Source organism: Kogia breviceps, chromosome 10 (genome assembly GCF_026419965.1).
Source record: "Kogia breviceps isolate mKogBre1 chromosome 10, mKogBre1 haplotype 1, whole genome shotgun sequence".
NCBI lineage: Eukaryota > Metazoa > Chordata > Mammalia > Artiodactyla > Physeteridae > Kogia > Kogia breviceps.
Window position 1 is genome coordinate 28,674,304 of NC_081319.1, and position 18,182 is coordinate 28,692,485.

An 18,182-nucleotide genomic window follows, 5' to 3' on the forward strand; every position below is an offset into this window, starting at 1 on the left:
GGGTGGGTAAGTTAAGCGCTTCTGGAAGGAAAGAAGGAAGCAAAAATGCAAGCACAGCCTAAACAATCATGTTACTTTTTACATTTGGTAAAAAAACAAAGATTGTGTGGATTATGACGAAACCCCTTTCTGAGGGGATTCTCACCTCAGCTTCTTTCCAGAGAGCGACAGTGTTTCCCGCCCCCTAAACAGGGATTTTTGTCATTATGGCTTTTTATTGGTCCGGCATAGTCACGTGCTCTGCGCCTATTGGCCCGCGCGTCCTGTTGGGTCCCTTTCCCCGCCGCGGGGCCGTCTGGGAGTTGTAGTCCTTGCTCCGCTCCGGCTAGTGGAGGGACTTTTTGCCCTCTGCCCCCGGGTGCCTCAGGCAGCCACTCCCGTGGGCACACGCCCAGGAGCTGCTTCTACCCCGCGCTCCCTCCCAATGCCTTTCACTTCCCAGCTGCCAAGATCTTGGAAGGTAGGGGCGGGGGCAAGACCAAGTCGAACAGTGTTTCTGTGGCGCAGATCCGGGTTTCCGCGCGCGTCTGGTCATTACTCCGGCGGTCCAGAGGAGCGGGGACTGACTGGGTCCACGCAGCTCGTTGGGAGGTAGTGGGGGGTCTGTCGGGAGGACCCTCCCACCTCACCGAACCTTCTCACGGCCAGTTCCTGAGCACCGGCCCTAACCCTAACCCGCCCCTCCTCCGCCGCATTTTGTAAGTGGGTAAACTGAGGCATGGGGGCATGCCAGCGGTTCCAGGGACGCCCCAGCTCCTAGCTCTGGTGGTGTAGTTGGCATTGGCCGCTTTTGGAGTTTTTTTTCAGTTTTACTGTCAAGTAGCAGGACTCTCTGCCCCAACAGATGTGTATTAAACATCCAGCTCTGGGTTACCCAGGGGGAGGGAGGAGGGTTTGAACAAGCGTCCAGGAGAGGAGCTAAGCAAGACACGGGGAAGGCAGTATTTTGGGAGAGAATTTTACATTTGGTATTTAAAAGACCCCCAAATAATTCATTATGGTGGGAGAAATCAGTACTCTGTTGGACTTCCTTACATCTATTTTATGGCTTAATGTAGTTTTTATGTGAAAACATGCGGGGATTTTTAAGGTGTGTTCATGTGGGGGAAAAAGGCCGGTTAGTGGAACTGGAGCTGGATTTGCAGCCTCCTCTCTAGGATCAAATTCTGCCTCTGCTGTATGACCAGCCACTCCCAGTGCTTACCGGGGAAAAAAAGAACTTAACGCTCCCGAAGTGGCCCAAGGAGCTGCCAGGAGCTGAAATCTAGATGAAGCCTTGCTTGTCAAAGTTTGCCACATGCAAACTTACTCCTTTCTTATTGTGCGTCTCCTAGAACTGTGCTTGGGATCAGCATAGAATACAGCCTGTGGTCATGTTAGAAAGACTCTGACCCTTGCTGGGTCAGGGACTACCGAAAGCGGCCCTGACTCGCACCTGTTTAGATCCTGTACCTGAACTCTCCATTTTCTGGCTCCCTCTTACCGCCGGCGGCCCGGGCAGCGGAGGATTCTGGGAGTTGTAGTCCCGCCTCTAGTTTCCCGGAGGGCTGGTACTCCACCTCCCAGCGTGTCATTTGGCTTGGCGAGGTATCTCCTGGGAGTTGAAGTCTCACTTCCAGCAGTTGTTTGGAGCAGCCTCTTGACTCGGAACTACAACTTCCATGTGGCCCTGCGTTCTTGGCTGCCTGCCCTGCGTCCACTAGCTGCGAGCCGGGTGTAGTGAAATATGTTTAGTAAAAATGTGTTTTTGTTGTGTTTGATTGTATACGCTCTTCCAAGTACTACGTGGGGGTTTATTGTATACGCGTTTCTAAGTATCTTAGAAAGGAATTATGCATGCTTTCAAACAGTGCTTACACTCAGCAGTTTACAGAGCATGTTCACACTGTCTCTCGTAATAATACCGCATCTCCCATTTGTAGATAAGAAAAAAACTTGAGAAGACGATTTGTACACGGTCACACACTTAGTAATAAAATGTAATATATGTTTTATAAATAAATAGATATTACATTTAGTTATAGTTTAATCCTCTCAAGAGCTATATGAGAGAAATAACCATTTTCATATGCATTTTCCATATTAGAAAACTAAGGCTAGGGAATAGGAATGTTAAGCAACGTGTCGAAGTTAACTAAGCTAGTGAATAGAACTACCGAGATTGTAACCCAGTTTGCTTGACAGACTCTGCTTAGAAAAAGACTCTTATCTTATGGAGGTTGAGGGAGACCGAGCTTTCTGAGTGCAGAATTTGGAATCTTTCCACTATACCATGTTGCCTTTGTAGTTAAACACTAAACGATAGTGCTGCAAAAACCTTTGAGATCATTTAAATCTAAGGCAAAGATCTTGGAACAGTTCCTGGCATATAGTAGAGGTTCCACAAATGTTAGCTATATAGTGTTTTATAATACCTTTATTTTAGAGATGAGGAAACTGGTGCAGGTGGTGAAGCAGTTTGCCCAAGGTCACACAGCTGGTCTGTGTCAGGGATGAGACTAGACCCAAACGTCTTGTTTCCAAGTCCAGGGTTATTTTCATTCTACCAGCAGACAGCTAGCAGGGACGCCATATGTGAAGCTGTTTAGATAATGGTTTCTCTCCTAATTTGTTCTTTCTAGGCCACAGACCAGGACCAATTGTTGTAAAGTCTCTTTTCTTATTATTGGTAAGGTTGTAATATTTCATGAATTCAACAGATGTTTTCTGAACATATAGCTCATCTCTCTTTAGGTACAGGGCCTCATGGATGAAAAGTAGCTAATGGGTTAGGGCTAGAAGGACCTTATAAATCAAATAATCTATTTCATTTTAAAAATGAGGGAGTCGAGGTACAACATGATCCACAGCCTTCATCTCATGCCATTGTGTCAGAGCATTCTGTTTCTGCAAGGAGGCAGGGTTCTGGAGGCCTCATAGTCCTGTATGTGACCTTTTAGGCTCATGCTTTCTTTAACTCATGCAAAAGTATGAGTAAAGTATGCAAGGCTCATGCAATCCTTGTCCTTGCCTTATTCCTGTACATGTTTGGTGGAATGTTTTAGGAAATGTTTCTGTGTACATGCAGCTATCTTTCTTTTAATGTACGTGCAGCTTCAATATGTTCCATTTGTATTTTGGGAATTAGTCTTATCTTGGCTCCCAATACTCTTTTCTCTTTTGTCCTGTAAGACACGAGAACAAAATCTGACATTGTGTTTGCATTCACATATGTTAAAATCTAACCCTCTAATATTGGGTAACAAATGAACACATGAGTTGTTTGAATTATATAAAACTTTTGTTTTAGAAGACACATTGGCCCTTTCAATTATGTATTCACAGATAAGAAAGCAGATTACTCTCACCTCTTTTGTGTGAAAGATGGTTTCTACATAATTAGGTAATAAAGTAGCAGTTTTATAAATTACTGGCTAAATGTTCCTGAGACAGTCACTATGGGAGATGTTCTCCTGGTCACCCTCTGTCCCACCAGCACTCTCCCAAATGACAGTCTGATCAGTCAGCTTCCAGCAAAGTGCCTGACCACTAGTAGACACGGAAAAAGTATTTGTGGAATTGCATTCATAAGCACCTTTGAGCTCTATTCCCACATTTCCCCCCTGAGTCTCAGTTTTCTCTTTTAATGCAGAAAGGCAGCTTTGAAATACAAGCTGTAGCAGGTTACTTTCACTGTCTACATTGCAGAGAAAAATCTCAGCTTTTGAAGTCATCCTCTGAGGGACTGTTGCTTTGGGAATGTCCAGGTCTGTGACTTCTAAAATGAGAAAGTGATCCAAATAGCAAAACATAGAGAAGCAATAGAGAGTGGTAGTCTGAAGGCCTATGACTGAAATCCCAGCCCTGCCTCTTAGGCATGTTACTAAGCCCTTGGTTTCCTCTTCTGTAAAGCAAGGATGATAAGCATTCTACAGCATAAAGTGATGATAAAGATTAAATAAGATAGTGTGTTTAAAGCTTTGAGCATGTCAGGTGCTCAATAGCTTGCATTTAATAGATGAGTAGATCTTATTTTCGTCATTATTAATGTAAACGTGTATATGAAAATATATTTACTCAGGATTTAAACTGGAGGCAGATATCTGTTTTATAAAAGGGTCTGTCATTTGTTTTCTTAGAGTAGCAAGCTTGGCCATCACATAAACTATGAAGTTAACTGCAACTCTTGATAATCCATCTTGTCAGCTCAGTGAAACTGTCTTGTGTAGGCAGAGATTGTGAAGCTTTTGGCTCTGCATTGACTGCTGAGAGGTCCCTGATCTCTGGTTTCATTTATATATTAAATCTTGGGTTGAAAAGCGGTCAGTAGGGCCTTCTGTCCACTTCTGGAAAGGACTGGGCCTATCCCAGGAGCCTGAGGGTTAAAGTGAAGCAGTTGTCATCAGCTGGTGGGTAATCCCAGGGCAGTGGCTATGTGGACACAGCAGTGCTTCTTTCTAAAGGTGACAACTTCAGTAGCCATGAGGTTACTGATAGAGAGGTTAGTTACAGAAGAGGGGTGATGCCAGGGACAGGGAAGGAGAAATGAAATGAGGATCATAGCAAGAGCAAAGAGCAGGTGAACGAAGCAAAAAGTTGAGGCCCTCAGTCAAGTTGTCTTAAGCATGTATTTATTGAGCACATTTATCTTGCTCCTAGCTCTGTGCCAGGCACTGCACTGTTATGCAGTGGAGATACAGCCTTGAATGTTGCTGACATGGAGATGGTCATGGTGGTAGGTTGTGGTATATTCTAAGCAGGGAAGAACTTGAAGGAAAGAAGCAAGGAAGGTAGAGTGTGTTGGGATTTGATGAGCAGAAAAGTCTTTGTGCTTGGGGTATACAAATCACTGAATGGAGGAGGTGGGAGAGATGAGGCTGCAGAGGCAGGCATGGGTGATATTATGCAGAGTCCAGTTATCTGTATTGTAAAAAGAATTTTGGACTTTATTCCAAGGGTATTTGTGAAACCATTTAAAAGTCTTAAGTGGAGAAATAAAATTACTGGATTTGTTTTGTAAAGACTTTGGATGCAGTATGGATGATGAATTTGTGAGGTAATAATGTGGGAAAACCAGATAGTCCTGCGTTTCTTTAACTTTAATGTGCATATGAATCTCCCACTGATATCAAAATGTGGAGTCTGATTCAGCAGATCTGGAATGGGCCAGCAGATCTGGAATGGGCCAGCACCAGCAGGCTGTTGCTTCTGGTCTATGGACTATACTTTGAGTAGCAAGTACTTAAGAGACTCTTCAGTGTTCTAGGTCAGAGATAATGGTGATTAAGAGAATGGACTCTAGAGAGCAGAAGACCTGGATTCTGATCTTGGTTTTTCCACTTATTTGCTGTGTGACTCTGGGGAAAGTGAGGTAATCTCTTTGAGCCTCAATTTCCTTATTATCTGTGAAAGGGGGGTAATAATTTCTATTGCTTTAATCATGTTTTAAATTTTCAATAAGGTCAACCTTGGAAAGGGTTACTGTGCTTAATACAATAATTGGCACTCAGTAAATGGTAGCTTTGATTTTACTCTTATGGTTATTAGTAAAAATCATAATATTATGCACGCTGTTCCACATTTCCTTGTTTACCACGTTTTCTTGTTTATCACATTTTGAATACTAGGTGGAATAGATTACCTTTAATTATACTGTTTATGCTCTGTCTCACAGGTGAAGTGCTGAACTTTGTAAAAATTTGAACATTATGGGCAAATAGATTTCTCTCAGCAATTGAGTCTCTCAATTTGATGGAAAAAAATCTGGGATCCTGAAAGTACCATCTTAATATTTGACTGCAGGAACTTGAGGCACCTTGTCTAGCCTTGTAAATTTATTTAGCCCAATTATAGTGCCTCCTTCTTTACATAATTTTAACCTGTTTGGATTGTTCTCCAACCAGTGATTCTCAACCCTTGTTGCAAGTTAGAATCACCTGGGGCTGATCCCATCCAGATAAATTAAATCAGAGTGCCAGAGGGGAGGCAGGCATTGATAATTTCTTTTTTAAGTTTCCCAGGTTATAATGAAGTGCATCTAGGATTGAGAACCATTGATTTTAAAAAACATAACATCACAAAATAAATCAAGTACAGTCTAAGGGCCTGGGTGGGGAATGAAATATCTGGAAAGTAGCTGAAGTCTTTGGGAGTGAAAGAGATAATAAGCCTAGTCACAAATCTCTCTTGGAATCTGATGAACTAACTGTAGGTTGTGCCCTGGGTTACCTTTGAGATTACTCACTAGGACACCCCCGTTCTAACCCTTTTTATGTCTAGCTGTGCTTACCCTAGTCAAGATTCTCCTTAATGTTGAGTTTCAGACTGCTTTTCTCTTTCTGGCATTTAGTTTGTTCAATTCCTCAGAGCTAAAAAAAAGTTATTAACCCATGAAAACCATGCTCAAAAGAAACTGAGTTACATATTTTCATGAGTTGTGGCCATGTTATTGAAAAGGCTTAAACTATGGTTCAGATAAAATACAACCCATTTTTACTAGTAACATTCTTACATTCTAATTCAATAGTTTAAAAGGAACCACTTCCAGAGGCTGCCAATTATAAAGATGGGTTTCTTTCTTTTTTTCTTTAAAATTACTTCCATCTACCATTTTAGGGTGGAACAATTAAGTTAATTTGATTAAATGCCTTAAATATTCTGGATTATCCATAATATATAGGACCCCTTTCCTTTAAAAGATTTTTCCTCCATAGAAAATGTGTATTTTTATATTTGTATCTGAATATATATATATTTTCTTCATGAAAGTAATTTCTATTTTTTATTGAAATATAGTTGACATACACTATTATGATAGTTTCAGGTATACTACATAATTACTTGATATTTTCATACATTATGAAATGATCACCAAGATAAGTCGAGTAACCATCTGTCTGCATACAAAGTTATTGCAATATTATTGACCATATGCCTTATGCTGTTTATTACATCCTTGTGACTTATTTCTTATACGGCTGGAGGTTTGTACCTTTTAATCCCCTTCACCTATTTCGCTGACCCCCTCACCCATCTGCCTTCTGGCAATCACATATTTGTTCTCTGTATCTATGAGTCTGTTTTTTTGTTTTGTTTTGTTTGCTTGCTTGTTTTGTTTTTTCTATTCCACATATAAGTGAGATAATGCGGGATTTATCGTTCTCTGCCTTATTTCACTTAGCATACCTTCTAGGTGTGCCCATATTGTTGAAAATGGCAAGATTTCATTTTTTTATGGCTGAGTAATATTCTGGTGTGTGTGTGTGTGTGTGTGTGTGTGTGTGTGTGTGTATCACATCTTCTTTATCCATTCATCTATCAGTGGACACGTAGGTTGCTTCCATATCTTGGCTACTGTAAATAATGTTGCAATGAACACTGGAGTACATATATCTTTTCAAATTTGTGTTTTTGTTTTCTTTGGGTAAATTCCCAGAAGTGAAGTTGCTGAATCGTAAGGCAGTTCTATTTTTTAATGCTTTGAGGAACCTCCATACTGTTTCCGTAGTGGCTGCACCAATTTACAATACCACTGACAGTGCATGAGGGTTCCCTTTTCTCCTCATCCTCTCCAACACTGGTTATTTGACGTCTTTTAAATGATAGCCATTCTGACAGGTGTGAGGTGGTATCTCATGTTGTTTTTATATGCATTTCCCTGATGATTAGTGTTGTTGAGTGTCTTTTCATGTGTCTCTTGGCCATTTGTATGCCTTCTTTGGAAAAATGTCAATTCAGGTCCTCTGTCCATTTGTTAATGGGTTTTTTGGGGGTTTTTTGATGTTGAGTTGTATAAATTCTTTGTATATTTGGGACATTAACCCCTTATCAGATATATTGTTTGTAAATATCTTCTCCCATTCAGTAGGCTTTCTTTTCATGTTGTTGATAGTTTCCTTCACTGTGCAAAAGATTTTTAGATTGATGTAGTCGCATTTGTTTATTTTGTTTGTTTGTTTCCCTTGCCTGAGGAGACATCTAAAAAAATATTTCTAAGACCAATGTTGAAGAGTGTACTGCCTCTGTTTTCTTCCAGGATTTTTATGGTTTCAAATCTTACATTAAAGTCTGTAATCCATTTTGAGTTTACTTTTCTATATGGTATGAGAAAGTAGTTCAGTCTGATTCTATTGCATGTAGCTGTCCAGTTTTCCCAACACCACTTGCTGAAGAGACTATCTTTTCTCCATTGTATACTCTTGCCTCCTTTGTTGTAGATTAACTGACCATAAGTGTGTGGGTTTATTTCTGAGCTTTCTATTCTGTTCCATTGATCTATGTGTCTGTTTTTGTGCTACTACCATACTGTTTTGATTACTGTAGCTTTCTAGTATAGTTTGAAGTCAGGGAGTGTTATTTGTTCTTCTTTCTAAAGATCATTTTGGCTATTCAGGGTCTTTTGTATTTCCTTACATGTTTTAGAATTATTTGTTCCAGTTGATAGAGATTGCATTGAATCTGTAGATTTGCCTTGGGTAGTATGGTGATTTTAATGATATTAATTATTCCAATCCATAAACGTGGTATATCTTTCCATTTGTTTGTGTCATCTTCAATTTCTTTCATCAGTGTCTTATAATTTTCTGTCTTTTACTTCCTTGGTTAGATTTATTCCTAGGTGTTTTATTCTTTTTGATGAAATTATAAATGGGATTGTTTTCTTAACTTCTCTGATACTTCACTGTTAGTGTATAGAAACACAGCAGATTTCCATGTATTAATTTTGTATTAATTAATCCTGCAGCTTTACTGAATTCATTTTTCAATAGTTTTTGGTGGGCTCTTTAGGAATATACATGCTTACCAAAAAAAAGAAAAAAAGATATACACACACACACACACACACACACACACACACATATAATTAGGTATTATATATATTTTATATACATAAATACAATGAAATCTGCAAACAGTGACACTTTTATTTATTGCTTTCCAATTAGATTCCATTTATTTATTTATTTATATTGTCTTATTGTTCTGGCTAGGACTTCCAATAATTTGTTGAATAAAACTGGTGAGAGTGGATATCCTTGTCATGTTCCTGATTTTAGAGGAAATGCTTTCAGCTTTTCACCACTGAGTATGATGTTGGCTGTAGGTTTGTCATATATGGCTTTTATTGTGTTGAGGTATGTTCCCTCTATTCTCATTTTGTTGAGAATTTTGGCCATAAATGGATGTTGAATTTTGTCAAAAGCTTTTTCACAAACTTGTGATAATCATATGACTTTTATTCTTCAATTTGTTAATATGGTGTATCACATTGATTGAATTGTGGATGGTAAGCTATCCTTGCATCCCTGGGATAAATCCTTCTTGATCATGGTGTATGATCCTTTTAATATATTATTGAATTTGATTTACTAATATTTTGTTGAGAATTTTTGCATCTATGTTCATCAGTGGTATTGGCCTGTAATTTTCTTTTTTTGTGTGGTGTCTTTGATTTTGGTATCAAGGGTGATGCTGGTCTTATAGAGTGGGTTCGGAAGTGTTCTATCCTCTTCAATTTTGGAATAGTTTGAGAAGGTTAGGTGTTAACTCTTTAAATGTTTGGTAGAATTCAACTTGAAGCTGTCTGGTCTTGGACTTTTGTTTGTTGGTATTTTTTACAAAATTACATTCAATAATTGGTGTGTTCATATTTTCTATTTTTCCCTGATTTAGTCTTGGGAGATTATATTTTTCTAGGAATTTATCCACTTCTTATAGTTGCCCATTTTATTAGTGTATAATTGTTCATAGTAATCTCTTTTTTAAAAAAATATTTATTTATTTATTTGGCTGCATCAGGTCTTAGTTGTGGCACATGGGATCTTTGTTGCGGCATGTAAGATCTCTGGTTGCAGTGCATGGGCTCTTTGTTGCAGTGTGTGAGCTTCTCCCCAGCTGTGGCACATGGGCTCCCAGGGCATGCGGGCTCAGTAGTTGAAGCGTGCAGGGTCTAGAGCGCGTGGGCTTAGTTGTCCTGTGGCATATTGGATCTTAGTTCCCTGACTAGGGATCAAACCTGTGTCCCCTGCATTGGAAGGTGGATTCTTAACCACGGGACCACCTGGGAAGTCCCCATAACAATCTCTTATCCTTTGTATTTCTGTGGTGTTAGCTGTAACTGATTTTATTTATTTGAGCTTCTCTCTTTTTTTCTTGATGAGTCTGGCTAAAAGTTTATCAAGTGTGTTTATCTTTTCAAAGAATCAGCTCTCAGTTTCATTGATCTTTTCTATTGTTGTATTTATAAAGGCTCTATTTCATTTATGTTTTGCTCTGATCTTTATTATTTCTTTTCTTCTACTAACTTTGGGTTTGTTTGTTCTTTTTCTAGTTCCTTTAAGTTAGATTGTTTATGTGAGGTTTTTCATTTAATGTTTTGACATCATATTTTACATCTTTTTGTTTTGTGTATCCCTTAACTACTTATTGTGGAAATAGATGATTTAACTACCTTTGTCTTTTAACCTTCATACTGGCTTTGTAAGTGGTTGATCTACTTACTACCTTTACTGTAACTTCACCAATGAGATTTTCCTTTTCATTATTTTCATATTTCTAGTTGTAGTCTTTTCTTTTCCACTTAGAGAAGCTTGTTTAATGGTGGTGAACTCTTTTAGCTTTTGCTTATCCGTAAAATTCCTTTTTTAAAATTAATTCAGGTCTTCCCTGGTGGTGCAGTGGTTGAGAATCTGCTTGCCAATGCAGGGGACACAGGTTCAAGCCCTGGTCTGGGAAGATCCCACATGCCGCAGAGCAACTAGGCCCGTGAGCCACAGCTACTGAGCCTACACATCTGGAGCCTGTGCTCTGCAACAAGAGAGGCCGCGATAGTGAGAGGCCTGTGCACCACGATGAAGAGTGGTCCCTGCTCACCGCAACTAGAGAAAGCCCTCGCATAGAAACGGAGACCCAACACAGCCAAAAATAAATAAATAAAATTTTAAAAAATTAATTCAATCACTGATAAGTGTTTATTGAGTACATACTATGTGTCAGACATTGTGTTGGGTGCTTGAAATAATGGTGTTAAGCTTGGGGATAATTATTACTGTAGCAGGCAAATTAGCTCCTTAGTATCTTTTTTTATATTGAAGTATAGTTGGGAATTCCCTGGCATCCCAGTGGTTAGAACTCATTGCTTTCACTGCGGTGGCCTGTGTTCAGTCCCTGGTCAGGGGTACTTCCCTGGTGGTCCAGTGGTAAAGAATCTGCCTTATAATGCATGGGATTTGGGTTCAATCCCTGGTTAGGGAACTAAGATCCCACATGCTGCAGGACAACTAAGCCTAGGCGCCACAACTACTGAGCATGCATGCCTCAACTAGAGAGCCTGTGTGCCACAAACTACAGAGCCCACGTGCTCTGGAAACTGCGCGCCACAACTAGAGAGAAGCTTGCGCGCACACCACAACGAAAGATCTTGCATGCCTCAAATGAATATACTGCATGCTACAACTAAGACCCAACACAGCCAAAAAAAAAAAAAAAATTGAACTATAGTTGATTTACAATTTTGTGTCAGCTTCAGCTGTACAGCAAAGTGATTGAGTTATATATATATGTGTGTATATATATATACACATATATGTGTGTGTATATATATATACACACACACACACATACACACATATATGTATATTCAGATTCTTTTCCATTACAGGTTATTACAAGATATTGAATGTAGTTCACTGTGCTATACAGTAGGACCTTGTTGTTTATCTATTTTATATATAGTAGTGTGTATCTATTAATCCCAAACTCCTAATTCATCCCTTCCCCCCACCTCTTCCCTTTGGTAAGCACAAGTTTGTTCTCTATGTCTGTGAGTCTGTATTTGTTCTATAAATAAGTTTATTTGTATCATTATTTAGATTCCACATATAAGTGATATCATATGACTTACTTCACTTACTGACTGACTTCACTTAGTATGATAATCTCTAGGTCGCTCCTTGAGGAGAACCTCTACAATGGTGATTATCCTCCCATTTGTGGCTTGCCCACCCAGGAGTGTGGGTCTGGACGGGACTGCATCTCCACCTCCACCCCTCCTACCCTCTTGTTGTCTCTCCTTCTTATATCTTTAGTTGTGGAAAATCTTTCTTGCTAGTCTTCAGGTTGTTCTCATAAGTAGTTGCTTCGTAAGTAGTTGTAATTTTGATGTGTCTGTAGGAGGAGATGAGTTCAGGTCTTCCTACTCTGCCATCTTGGCCACACCCTTGAAAATTTATATTTAGAACTTTATATCCAGTTTTCAGGAGGATTCTTGGCCTGAATTTATATTACCCTATACCTCAATTTCCTTTTTCAGCATTTCCTAAGCTTCTCTGCTCACTAGAAGGTCATTTCACAATGTAGTGGTTTTATTTTTCTACTGTGTTGACTTACTAGAGAGAAAAAGAGAAAGACTGGGAAAAGTGTTTTTGCTGGCGGGTTTAATACAGTTTAAAAATTACATATTTGGGGGGAATTTGCATGTATGCCAAGGTTTTCTTGTAATGATAAATAAGTAGGCATAGAAAAAAAATTGAGAAACTGGTTAAGAGGTTCACAAAAGGCGCTTGTTGACAGTATTCTGGAACTTGAAGACTCTTTCTGAATCTTTTTATGTGTTTATTAGTGTTCCTCATTATGAATTTACCTCTTTTTATTAACAATCAGGTTTCCATGAAAATTCAATGTATTTTGCAGTTTCTCAGGTTCACAGCTATTGGAGCTAAAACCCATCATAGGTAATGTGGAAGTATCAGTGCTTCCTCATGAGGTTTAATGCATGCGTATTTTAGTTGAGCATAGGCTGGAGGAGAGTATGGTCTACAGTCATTTAACCACTAAAGTCTGTAGTATGTGATATGGACAAAATTTTTATTTTTTAATAATTTATTTATTTATGCTGTACGTGTGCCTCTCACTGTTGTGGCCTCTCCCATTGCAGAGCACGGGCTCCAGGCGCGCAGGCTCAGCGGCCGTGGCTCACGAGCCCAGCCGCTCCGCGGCATGTGGGATCTTCCCGGACCGGGGCACGAACCCGTGTCCCCTGCATCGGCAGGCGGACTCCCAACCACTGCGCCACCGGGGAAGCCCAAATTTTTTTATTTTTTGCCGGACTTGAAGGCTCCTTTGCATGTGTTGAGTTTTGAAAAAAGAAAAAAAAAACTCACTGCTGTCTCCACATTTACTGCAGGACAGTACTTGCTTGGTTGTGCCAGGAGATGCCTGAGTGATACCTAGAAGCTGGAGTCTGTGTATGTGCTTGGAGCCCTGAGGACAGGCAGAGGAACCTGCTGGAATAAGGTTGTTTTTTCTCAACCCTGAAGCACTGGCAGTCCCTGTCCAGCCTCTCCCAGGAATGAGCCTAGTGAGGGAAGAGGTTGTGATCTGCAGGAGAGCAGGGAAAAATGCACACACAACAAATGTGGAGGGTATGGAATAGGTATAACAAGAAGAAGATGGTTTGGTGGAGGGAAACTGAAGGTTTTTGTTTTTTGTTTCACAAATATGTATGTGAATGGTTCCCTCTGGAGTTGTGCTGGATACAGCTTACATGGCTCTGTACACAGAGAGGCCTGATTAATGGGAGGTGCCGATACCTTCATAAGTGGGGAAGTGATACGGGGGATACAAAAGCAACAGGTGGCCACTGCAGTTTGAAATCCCAGTTGCTGGGTTCTTCTGGCTGAGGGGGTAAAAGCAAGGACAGGAAGCTTCAGCAGCCAGTGGCCACAGATAAATCTACAGCTGAGAACCTCTCTTGGCCCCTCTATACAGGACAGAAAGCTTCCTCTAGTCTCTTGAACCTTCCACAAAGCAACAGACCAACGTCTCCCTGGCCCAGAAGAATTAGTTGCATTTGGCTTCCTAGTGCAGATGAAACAGCTGGGTCCAACTCTTATGGCTCAGGGCCTGGCTAGAATTATATGCAAGAATGGTTTGCAGAAGCTTCTGCATTTCTGGCTAGCTCCCAGGTGATGCAGATGAGGAAGATGGGTCATACTTGGGATAGCAAGGTTCTAGTTCTTTGTGGCTTCTACTATGTTGCCATTCTGTTTTTTTTTTAATTGAAATATAGTTGATTTACAATGTTGTGTTAATTTCTGCTATACAGCAGAGTGATTCAGTTATACATATATATATATATATTCTTTTTTTAATATTCTTTTCCATTATGGTTTATCACAGAATACTGAATATAGTTTTCCCTGTGCTATACAGTAGGAGCTTGTTGTTTATCCATTCTATATATACTAGTTTGTATCTGCTAAGCCCAAACTCCCAATCCTTCCCTCTCCCACGCCCACTTCCCCCTTGGCAACCACAAGTCTGTTCTCTGTGTCTGTGAGTCTGTTTCTATTTCATAGAATTTCATTTGTGTCATATTTTAGATTCCACATATAAGTGATATCATATGGTATTTGTCTTTCTCTTTCTGATTTACTTCACTTAGTATGATAATCTCTGGTTCCATCCATATTGCTGCAAGTGGCATTATTTCATTCTTTCTTATGGCTGAATAATATTCTATTGTATATACGTGTCATACCTTCTTTAACCATTTATCTGTCAGTGGACATTTAGGTTGTTTCCATGTCCTGGCTATTGTGAATAGTGCTGCTATGAATATAGAGGTGCTTGTATCTTTTTGAATGATATGTTTGTCCAGGTATATGCCCAGGAGTGGGATTGCTGTATCATATGGTGACTATTTTTCATTTTTTAAGGAACCTCCATACTGTTCTCCATAGTGGCTGCACCAACTTACATTCCCACCAACAGTGTAGGAGGGTTCCCTTTTCTCTACACCCTCTCTAGTGTTTGTTTGTAGACTTTTTGATGATGGCCATCCTGACTGATGTGAGGTGATACCTCATTACAGTTTTGATTTGCATTTCTCTAACATTGTTAATTAGCAGTGTGGAGCATCTTTTCATGTACCTGTTGGCCATGTATATTGTCTTCTTTGAAGAAATATCCTCATACTTTTTTATAGCTTTTATTTCATCTCTATTTTTTGATCAATGCCTCCCTTCCCTCTCAACTATAAGCTCCGTGAAGGCAGGAATAGTGGCGATTTTGCTCATGCTGTCTCCCGAGCATGTGGTCCCTGTGTGGGGTAAGTGGTCCATGTCAGATCCCTTACTTAGAATTCGGTGTTGCACTTTGCACAACACCTTGCACTTTACCACACTACTTCTAAGGCCATCCTCTATTACTTCTTTGGTTAGCCGAGTCCTGGTTGCATGGGGAGTGTAGGTAAGTGAAATCTACAGAAGATCGCAGACCTCAGCGCTCTAACCATTTCTCTGAACATGTATAGCAACCCATTTCTTCTCTTTATTGGAGATAATGCCTTGTTTATTGCATTAATATTGTCTATTTTCCCTCTCAAGAAAGTTTGCTCCCCAAAGGCAGGGACCTCATTTGTCCTATCCCCAGGCCTGTGATAGACAGAATGAGTTTTGTCTCCTCATTGCCATCAAGGCCTGAAAATCTGGGTCATCCTGAGGCTGCTGCTCCATGCAGATGGGTCATTGATGTTATATAGCTAATAGAAAATGTCAAATGCTGGGGAGTCAAGAAGGGGCTCATAGGGAGGGAGTATAGAGAGGAGCCTGCTGTCTGGCTCTGAGTACTGACTGCTGGCTTTGCTTCTCATTAGCCGTGTAATCTTGAGCAAAGTACTCAACCTCTCTGCATCTTGTTTTTCTGTAAAACAAAGATGATAATACTACTTAACTCTTAGAGGTATTGTGAGGATTCAGTGAGCCTGTGATGTGAAGCATGCCTTGCACAGTGCCTGATGAGTGGTCAGTGCTCAACAAACATTACCTGTGGTCAGTGTCATTAAACCTGTTATGTTGCTCTGTCTACTTGCTGGCAAGTAGTTACACGTGTGCCAGTTTTCAGTTTAAAGATCACAGCTAGATCTTTCTCATAGTATTGTGTTATTTGGGGAAATCTCATATTTGGCCATGAAATAAATGTAGAGGCTAGCAGTTCTGGCCATATGAAGTTTTCTGAAAACATTGGTGAACAACAACCCAGGATTCAGCACAAAAAAGTAAATGCTCGTTGATGTTAAATACAAAGGAATATAAGTCAGAAAACAAACACATCTATCATACTGGAATATTTAAATGCCTCTCATAAACACTTAAGATTCTCATTAGTCCAACATCAGAAAAATGATAAATATTAATATTTGTCATCAAAGGAAAGCTTAGAAATCAAAGCAAACAACTGTTGTATTTCAAGGATTACATAATACTGAATGGATTTTAATTCAGTATCTCCTAAACTCTATTTTTAAGATTCCTCTATGTGACAGTTTATTTTTATCCAGTACACAAACTAGGAAAGGTGTGCATTTAGTCAGAAAAGATTCAAGGGATTTGCTGATTCAAAGACCTGGGGTCTGTTGTGTTTTGTGTCTATAAAAGAGACCCACATGTGTCTGAGCCAACCTCCTTCTCCATTGATCTCCATCTATTTTAGGAGAATCATATTGGAAATTGCCTCTGGGTAGATTATGAAAGGGCACTGGGTGCTTTCTGCCTTTGCTGTGGATTCTTTCCCCCAAGCTTCTCTATTCTTCCCAGTTCTGAATGTGCCCGGAAGCATGTACAGCATCCCCCAGGGTCAGGAGGGAGCAGAGGGAGAGATGACAGGCTGGCACCATCACCCTGCAGCTGTCAGACTCTCCCTTCCTTCTTTCGGCATCTGAGAAGGCTGACTCAGTGTGAGAGGGCCTCACCATGTCACCACAAGAACGCAACCCTGGGAGTCGAGAGACCTGGGTTTTAGTTCTGGCTCTTTCACTGCCTAATGAATGTCCTGTCTTCTCTCTGGGCCTCCCTTTCAACATCTGTCAAGTGATGGACTTGGATCTGATAATTCTGAAGTCATGTGCTCTCCAACATGCTGTGACCAAGTGGAGAGCTTCAGGGATCTGATAAACCTTTCCCCTTACCCTCTGCACAGGGCATTTATTTGCCTGGCGAGGCAGGCTTCAGGGCCGAACAGACCTATATCTTGCCTTAGCTAATTTACTTAAGTACTCAGTTTTCTCATCCACCAAATGGGAATAGTAGAAGGTTGTTGTAAGCACAAGAGATGATGTTTGGAAAGCATCAAGTGCTGTTTGACACATCACAGGGATTTAATGATGCTGCCATTTTGTTATTATTATTATGTTATTATTTTGTTACTGTTATATATTATGTTTATATCTTGACTCAGTACTTTTCTGTCTCTTTGTGGTTCAGTTTCCTTTTCTAAAAAATGGAGATAATAAGAGAATCTACCTCACTGGTTAATTGTGAGGATTAAATGAGATAATACATGAAAGTACATGGGGTGCTTCCTTGTATATAATAAGCACCAAATACACACTAGCAATGATTTTAGCTGTCGTTTTTTCTTTTTTTAATTAGTCACAATACCTTAAAATAAAGTAAAGAACTAGATAAGACAAGGTGACTTGGGGCAGTTACCATCTCTAATATACATGCTGAAGCAGATTTCCCAGTTGTCTAAAAGACCCAACATTTTCCCTAAGCATCTCATTTATCATAGGGAACAGTAAATAAATAATGTTGAATCTGTAATGGAAAGTCAAATATCTGTATCCAACATGAGTTCTTAAACCTGGATGCTGGAGTCTCTTTTTGTTTTTGTTTTTAGATGTTGGGGGTAGGAGTTTATTAATTTATTTTATTTATTTTGGCTGTGTTGGGTCTTTGTTTCTGTGCGAGGGCTTTCTCTAGTTGTGGCAAGCGGGGGCCACTCTTCATTGTGGTGCGTGGGCCTCTCACTATCGCGGCCTCTCTTGTTGTGGAGCACAAGCTCCAGACACACAGGCTCAGTAGTTGTGGCTCACGGGCCTAGTTGCTCCACGGCATGTGGGATCTTCCCACACCAGGGCTCGAACCCATGTCCCCTGCATTAACAGGCAGATTCTCAACCACTGCACCACCAGGGATGCTGGAGTCTCTTTAACATCAAATGTTCCATGTATATATATATATATATATATAGGAAACAAAAACACTAATTGGAAAAGATATCCGCATCCCTGTTTTCATAGCAGCATTATTTATAATAGCCAAGACTTAAGTGTCCATTGATGGATGAGTGGTTAAAGAAATGTTGGTATTTATACATACAATGGAATATTATTCAGCCACAAAAAATGAGGAAATTCTACT

At 40.0% G+C, this 18,182-nt stretch overlaps 1 protein-coding gene across 14 annotated transcripts in view; it reads left to right on the forward strand.

Moving 5' to 3' along the window:
- The first annotated feature begins 310 nt into the window (after positions 1-310).
- The window catches only part of FHIT (fragile histidine triad diadenosine triphosphatase), a 1,470,752-nt gene continuing 1,452,880 nt past the window's right edge, over positions 311-18,182 (forward strand). For 11 of the 14 annotated variants that reach the window (XM_067043100.1, XM_067043103.1, XM_059078075.2 and 8 more), the window contains exon 1: positions 311-460. The gene's annotated coding sequence lies outside the window, so the exon portion shown is untranslated. The other 3 variants (XM_059078074.2, XM_067043106.1, XM_059078077.2) reach the window with 1 other exon arrangement.